Below are 8,748 nucleotides of genomic sequence, written 5' to 3' on the forward strand. Positions count from 1 at the left end.
CTTCTCAATCCACTTTCTTAAATTTTTATGTTGAAATTGAAATCCCTGGGAAGTTGGCCTGTTTACTATATTGGCCCATACATTTACTTTGACATACCCATGTGTGTATTATAGTCAAAGTTGCATAGATGATTTTTAATACCTTATGTCTATGTTAGTTTATATACTTCATTAAATACCTAAGGTTTAAACTAGTGATATGATAGTGTTTTCATTTGTTTTCCTCTTCTTATTTTCTTCATGAAAATCTTCCCTTTGAAGCAAGCATTGAGGTCTTCTAAGAGTAAAATCAAAACATGGACCCAACAGACTTACTGTTAGCAAAATCTGTTTTAGTATTCTATTTAGTAACTGGTCCCCTACTGACCCAATAATAATGGTGTGGTAGGGCATGATAAGACTTTGAATGCCTGGGTGTTGATGACGCATTGTATCTTATGATTGATAATCTCCATAAAAAGAAACTTCGGGTTTTCTCCTGCAACTTGTGTACAGTTACTTGCATAAATGGTCTTTCTTGGTAAGAACTGAGAATGTCATCATCACATATTCTTGTTATGTACAGTGTCTCTTGGGAATCCAGCCCTTCTCTGAATCCATAAGTTCCAGGAATAAAAATTGGGTCAAGTTTAGAAGTAAACATAAAACTATGATTCTTTTGTTGTATTAACTTCCCTAACTTTCCTAATTATTCATTCCTGATTTATTTATTTGTGTAAATTGAGGAATATCTTTCTTAGTCACCCATCTTGTTCGAACACACCACGTTCCATTAACCAACTATGAGCTTTTCTGCTGATCTTTTAGTTACCTCACCTATTTTGCTATTCATTGCAATGTTTGTGCCCACATAAATCTGAGTTCTTTTTTTTCTTGGAAACAGCAGCATCACTAGAATATGCCTCAATTTCTTTTATGGGACAACTTTGAGCGATGTATCATCAGTTTTATCAAATCAACTATGCATCTATTTACATGTTTTGCAAAAAACAGCTTTATATTATGATGATATTTGTATTATTCCTTTGATTTACTTTAGACCAGCACTGCTCTTTTTACCTACCACTGATACGCAAATTATATGCTAATTTTATTCTTGCCTTTAGATCTGACACTGAGAATTTGAATGTTTGATGGTCTGTTTTTGTTCTTCAAAATGCCCATCTGTACCTATATAGATTTTTCATAACAGGTGAGACAATGACCTCAGAATTACTCATTTATAACAAATAATTTATCACACAAAATTTGATCATTTTTGGCCAAAGCCCTAATTATATTCATTTCCTGACAGTTTGTAGGGATTTGAAAAAAGTCATAATTTCTTTCAACAGTTACCGATTACTCTCAGAAATGCATATAAATCTACTCTCTATCTACTTCATTGATAGAGAGCCCTCATGTTGATGCCCCTTTTGCTTTTAAGCTTCCTAAGCAGTTAATACTTATGGAAATTAAGAGCACTTAAAAAATTTATAAAGCTCCAGTTGATGAAAAATATATACATATTGTATAAATATGGACATGTATAAATATGGGCATATATATTTATAATAAAAGACATTAAAATACACTCATCAGTGATATCTAATATAAACATCATTGCACATACTTAACACAAAACTATATGATTTATCAATTTTGGTTTTTTTCTTCCCAAGGGTTAAAAGTATGACCCTTGGGAGCTCAATCAACCTTCCAAAGCTCCCAGTAACTGGCAGGTACAACATTATGCATCTTCCAATGACCGGATTTCTTTCAAATTAAACTTCAAAACTAAGTACCAGTGACGTGCTGGAGTTTGCTCATACCAGCTTAGAAGAACCTAGAGTTAAGTTCTGAGGAATTTTGCAAACTGTTTTTTTTTTTTTTTTTGTGAGACATAGAGTCTCAAGCTGTCATCCTGGGTAGAGTGCTGTGACATCATAGCTCACAGCAACCTCCAACGCAGGCTCAAGCAATCCTCTCGCCTTAGCCATTCTATTTTTTGTAGAGACAGGGTCTCACTTTTGCTCAGGCTGGTCTCAAACTCGTGAGCTCAAGTAATCCACCTGCCTGGGCCTCCCAAAGTGCTAGGATATAGGCATGAGCCACCACACTTGACCTTGCAAACTGATATAATTTCAACATTAAATTATATCTCTATACACTTAAATAAAATATATGAAAATTTAAAATAAGTAATACTTTAATGTATCACTTTCTAATCCCTTTACCACATTTTATATTATCTGTGTTCCTATGTCTATTATCTATTGCATCTTGATGTGAGAACACTATACAATGTGTACTAATGTCCATTTCTTCCATCTCCACTTTTTAGAAAGGTCATTTTATAGCATGAAGTGAACCATAGTGACAATTTTTTTTTTTTTTTTACACAGAATCTTTTGTTGTAATAATGTATTCAGTGAGAGAGCTCAAGTTGCCATGAGATCATCATGTATCAGAGTGGTTGTATTTTACACCACAGATATTAACAAATGTCACCAATCAGGAGTTTTCTTTCTTTTAGTAGAAATTTGATTGTTAATTGTCTCTCAGCATATCCTTAACTAATCTCTCCTTCACAAATCTGCAAATTAAGAGCTAGGAGGCCATTTCATAATCTAGTTAAGAAGAGGAAAATAGAAATTATGTATATGTGTGTACATATATATCCATTATGTATACATGTCCACATATTATATATATCATATATATTATATGTATGATGCATATCTCCTACACACACACACACATCTAGTTATATTCATTGATATCCCAACAAGAGAAGTGAAGAAATACCCAGAAAGGCCACATATTATTAAACAAATGATGAAAATACAAAGAACCTTAGGGAAGTCCTTGTTCAATGTTTCAATTTAACAGACGAGAAAATGGAGGTTTTCTTAGTTACTCACTTATTGAGTCCAATAAGATTCTAGATAAAACAAAATAAAATTTAAATATTGACAGTTCTTTCTTCTGTGCTATATGGTTCATTCAGAGTCCGTGAGCCTGTTTTACTCTTTCATCCATGTTTATTTACCTAAACTGTCTTTGAAAAATATACGTTTATGTCAGATTAAATATTTTAAATTAATATTGAAAATGAGATTTATATTTTCAATTAATAAATGACTATTTCCACAATCTATATTAGTTATGCAGTATGTATTCTGATTTTCTCAAAAATTTCTCATGATTTTCTGCCCCTAGGGGGCAATTAATATTTATAAGAAAATATTTACTCTCTGGGTGGCACCTGTGGCTCAGCGGGTAGGGTGCCGGCCCCATATGCCGAGGGTGGCGGGTTCAAACCCAGCCCCGGCCAAACTGCAACCAAAAAATAGCCGGGCGTTGTGGCGGGCGCCTGTAGTCCCAGCTACTTGGGAGGCTGAGTTAAGAGAATCGTCTAAGCCCAAGGATTTGGAGGTTGCTGTGAGCTGTATGAGGCCACGGCACTCTGCCAAGGGCGATAAGGTGAGACTCTGTCTCTACAAAAAAAAAAAAAGAAAATATTTACTCTCTATTTGAATATTGCTATCTAAATTTATTAAACACCTTTTAGGCGGTGGGGTTGAATAACTTGGTATGAATACATCATTATATCTATTTTATGGAGTGAACTAAAACTCAGGGAGTTCATGTAAATTGTCCAAGATGGTACAATTATTCAGTAGCACTGCTAATTTCAAAATTTATACCGTCTTACTTCCAAGTCTGTTTTTTACCCTTCTTTCTTCCCCCTAGTTCTATTTTACCTCTTAAAAACATGTCTATAGAAAAATAGAGTAAAACTGTTACCGCAGTTGTGTGAAATTTTCAGATCATATTTGTGCCTTTTGGCATTTTAGATCCCATCTAAGCAAAATTAAAATGTCAGTCATTTTCGAGGTCACCCATCACTGTAGATATTTGTCATTGTCATGAACTATTTAACCTGGAGGAGGTCCAGACCTGAAATTTAAAGTTATCTTCCAAATGATAGATATTCTGGGCTAACATAAGGGGACTTGGAACAGGGTGAGCAAACACTGGAGGTAATAAAATGTGGAGTCATTGGCACTTCAGCAAAGTAACAGAAGCAAACTGACAGCACAGAAGGAAAGACAATTCACATTCCATTGTATTGTACTTTTGTACAGCAAAGGAAAAAAAAAAAAGACTGGAGCAATGCAAAAAGGCTGGCAAATCTGAAACAAATTAAAGGCAATAACCTGAAATACGGTGATAACAGGTCTGTGGGATTCACTACTGTGGGACATCTTTAAATCAAATAACAATGTTGGACTTTGGAGTGGATAACTTAATGACCAATAACCTTGCTGAGTTTTGGCTTTAGAAGATACACAACATCTCATGAGCCTGATCCGATCAGCCAAAGGGCAAGGAGAATTTAATTTTCCCATGAACCAGGTAAAGTATTCATCAGAGTAATGGGAGCTCACTTTTCCATATTACTGGGACCTACTTTTGGACTGAATTCCTAGCTCAGGTATTAAACATTACTTTGCAATGGACCCCATAGGAAAGTGATAGAATGGTGTCAGGGTAAAAGATAACTTTAATTTTCTTCTCCTGTAGTGGGGGTAAATTGCATTGAACATTCTAATACACTCTTCCAGTTGACAAAATTTACTAAATAACTGGCTCAGGGGTAAAATTCCTGTCTGTGACCTTAGGAAGATGAAGAACACCAGTGTGATTGTTTTATGTACTAAAATCATATAAATGTACATATATATGTACACAAAGGCTGTTCATCATTTTTCTCATTTAATGTATCTTGTGGATCCTTGTCTCTCGAGTGGATAAAGATCCACCTTTTTTAGTTTGCTCAGGTGAAAGCAACTCCTCAGTGAAAACGGAGTATTTATGCTGCCCTTTTATTGACCATTAATAACAAACATTACTGTATATATATCTCTGTGAGCCTGTGTAAATATCTTTGTATAATAAGCCCCTTTGAATGGAATTACCATGTCAATGGCTGCATGTCTTTTCAGTGTGAATAGATGTTGTCAAATTGTCCTACAAAGTGTTTACACCAAATTGCACCCCTATCACCATAAATGAGAATTTGGATTTTCTCATCTCCAGACCTATTTTATTTTTTTTTTTTTTGGTATTTCTTGTCCTGATTAGTGAAAATTGAAGGTGGCTGATTTTCTGTCTTGTTCCTATTAAATAGTGATTGGAAGCTCACCACCATTCCATGTCTTAAGCCATTTCTTTTCCTTCTACCTCACCATTTAAACCTTTTCTTTCCCCTCCTTTTTATAAAAGATTTTCTCTTATGAATTTATAAATGTTATTTAAATATTGAATACATTAGTCTTCACCTCACCTTTCTGGACATTAATTTCTTATTTACATATCTCTAAGACTTTTTAACATGATTGTATACAATAAATTAAATGTCTCAAAGCACTGAGAATTAAAAAGGTAAAAAATTAACATTATTTGGGTGATGTGAGTCTTGCTCCATTTTTGTGAAGAGATTATCTTGTAAAGATTCAAAGTATTGATGCCAAACATTCCCAAAAGAAAGATAAAATCCATCACCCTGGACAGAGTAAATAGTAAATTTATTAATTTATTAATTTTTCCACAAATTCATTCAACAAAAAAAGTTTTCTGAATACTTGCTGAGTGTCAGTTGTTCTAGGTCTAGGGGCAAAATCATTTTTACTAAGCATATTTGATGTATTTCTAAGGAGTTGCTAATGACATAAAGTTAATCAAGAAAAGTTATAAGTCTTTAAGATTTCTATGATCAATTACCATTGCTTTCTTATTGTGTCTATTAAGAATGCTTTGAGATGTTGGTAAGAACTCAAAATAAAAGCATAGATTTATTTTTTCTGAGACAGTCAATCACATAAACTACATAACCTCCAGAGGTAAGCAAACCAGGTTGGCATGGTGGATTTTCAGTCATGGAGGCCCCCTCTGTTTGCATGCTTTGCCATCCTTCACATGGCTTCCATTTCAGTTCCTTTATTGTCATAAAATGGCTGCTTGATCTCCATTCATCATGTCTGTGTTCCAGACAGTAAGTAGGAGAAAGCATGTAGGAGGAAAGTATCATCTCTCAAGGAAGTTGACTCCGTTTAAGGAGACTTCTTAAATATCCCATCAAATGGCTGGATTTATTTTATTTTATTTATTTCTTTATTTGTTTGTTTATTTATTTATTGTTGGGGAATCATTGAGGGTACAAAGAACCAAGTTACATTGCTTTCATTTGTTAGGTAAAGTCCCTCTTATAATGTGTCCCGTTCCCAAAATCTCACTGACCCCTTTATTAGCAACTGAACTTATGGAATTTGCTAATGTTAATTTTTTGTTTTTATTGTTTGTGCTTTTTTAAAATTGGAGAACACAGGTAATAAAGAAGAGACCAAAGGCTCTATTCCCAGCTCTACAACCACTATATAATGCATAATCCTCCAGGAGGCAAACTTTGAATTTCCTTGTCCTTCACAACAAAAGCACAAATGAGGATATATACCTGTCCCTAACTTGATGCCTATGTTGAGGCTGCCATGTAAGAAAGACCCACTAACTGAAATTTAGGAAAAAGGAGCCTCAGTTAAAGTCAGGGCCTGTACAGCACACGTCCCTCAATATTCCCGTATCTCCTCTCCTATCTCTATTTTTTCCTCTCATTCCTCATATAAAATAAGACACTGAGTCTATACTATTTTTTCTTTTCTTTCTTATTTATGACAACCACAAGCATTTAGATCTTATTAATTAAAGTAATTTTCTGACTCCCTTCTCTACTCTTAAGTTCAATTCTTCCTAGTTGCTAACACAAGATCATTTAAACAGAGTTTTACACCTTTTTTTTTTATCTCATGGCACACTTGAACATATATTTAAAACTTCTGCGGCACACTTAAATCATTCAAAAAACATAGGAAAAAAAAGGAATGTACTTACTGCGCTTTGTACCTCTTTCAAAAATAATTTAATTAATGATCGTTAAAAATTTCTACAGCATACTGGTGAGCCGCAGCCCACCTGTTGAAAATTTCTGATTCAAAACATCATTTTCAACTTCTTTCCATTCTGTTAAAAAAAATACATTATTTACTCTTTAAGTACTAGTTTTTAAAAAGCTATAAAACTTATTCTGGCACATGAGACCAGGCACAATCCAGTCTGGTCTTGCCACTGTGGTCCTCTACAAGTGCCTTGCTCATCTTTACTCTGCACCTCTCGTCATGCGGCTTCCCCTGATGTACTAAGAAAGAATGGTGCCAGGGAGCCCCTAAATGACATCTTTTTCACAGTAAAAGAGGCTTCTATCCCTGGGCACTTATTTGCAGCATGCATTGATGCATTTTGATTTTTGGTCACCTGTCCTTCACAATACTTATGGTCACACTCTGAAGAAGCTGCCGTTAGCCTGTTAGATGTGTAATAGGCTCTTTAAAATATCTGTTGGTTGAATGTAACTTTTTTCCTTTTATATGTTTCTATACATTTTATGATCAAAAGTCCCCCACTTCTCATTGTGCCCCTGTCTCTCAATTTCTAGCCAAAATTATATCTGGGCCCAAACTCCCATTGTGATGTTCCAAAGAGCCAGAATGCACCTCCTAGGGAGGTCACAGCATTCCACAACTGGCTGGCTGTTAGCATAATGTCTGGGATGGAACTGAATTATCAGCTCCTTTTTAACTGGATAATTTCCACTGGGTTTTATTTTCTGTTTGCTTGCTAATAGAAATGCCCATCGGCAGTGGCCCCAGGTCAAAAGTATGGGCCTAATAAAATCTGAAAGTTCATGTTTAATTTTGAAATCAGACTCCCTTTAGATTCCCAGTATTGCCAAAATTTATCTGAAAAGCAGAAAATGTCATTTTCCTTCCACTTTCAAAAGCAGCTGAACAAAATTTAAATACATCTGGTTATAACAAACAAGTAGAAAGTGCACTACAATTGGGACAAGCTTGTGCCCAGATCCAATTTTATGACTGAGTTAGAAAGCCCTTGAAAAATGGGGCTCATGGTGCAATCCCTGCAGGGATGCTAGCTAGAGTCTCTTAGGCATGAAAGACTGCAGTAATAAGCATGAGTGACATTTTTCCGTAGCAGGTCGAATACCCCAATAGAAACTGAGTAGAAATTACACTTAAAGGTTCTCCAGGTGGCTTCATTTGATTTGACATCTCCTCCTTACACGTGAATTCCCTATATGACAAATCGCATGATACGATTTGTGTGCTAAATTAGATATTATGAGTGTTAATGCCACAGTTTGGGAGCTAAGTCAATGTGACAAAAATAATAGAATGTTGTTTATTTCCTTGTTTGTTTAAAATTTCCCCTCTTAACTGTAAGTTGGAATTATGTGAAAGACATTTCCTCATTAGCCACTCTCTTCTTTATGACTACAGGATGGTAATAGTTAATTCCAAGAAGATAATCTGTGCCATTTTTCAGTGGAGGGCTTGATCAAGGCACATGCCTACTTTTGGGGTGGAATGATGTCCCTGGGGTAATTGGATGGGTTCCTTTTATCTTTGTAACCTTTCAGAGGATTCATTATTGTTTAATCCTTATCTCAAAGTATGGTAGACAGGCTGACAGGATGAGCAAAGTCTCTTCACAGAAAGAATAATCACTTATTTGCTCACAAATAATTTCTATCATATTCATACTGGTCTAGGATCCCTAATGGTCCAGTGGTTAGGATTTGGCACCTCAAATTGGTCTGGAAACACTGCTTCACAATTGTAACATTATTAG

At 35.1% G+C, this 8,748-nt stretch overlaps 1 non-coding gene across 1 annotated transcript; it reads right to left on the reverse strand.

Annotated features, from left to right (window-relative positions):
• Positions 1 to 2,374: 2,374 nt before the first annotated feature.
• On the reverse strand, positions 2,375 to 2,451 carry LOC128572185 (small nucleolar RNA SNORD81). Its single transcript, XR_008376094.1, has one exon. It is a non-coding gene; the product is annotated as a small nucleolar RNA SNORD81 (small nucleolar RNA).
• Positions 2,452 to 8,748: the final 6,297 nt, after the last annotated feature.

Source organism: Nycticebus coucang, chromosome 19, assembly GCF_027406575.1.
Source record: "Nycticebus coucang isolate mNycCou1 chromosome 19, mNycCou1.pri, whole genome shotgun sequence".
NCBI lineage: Eukaryota > Metazoa > Chordata > Mammalia > Primates > Lorisidae > Nycticebus > Nycticebus coucang.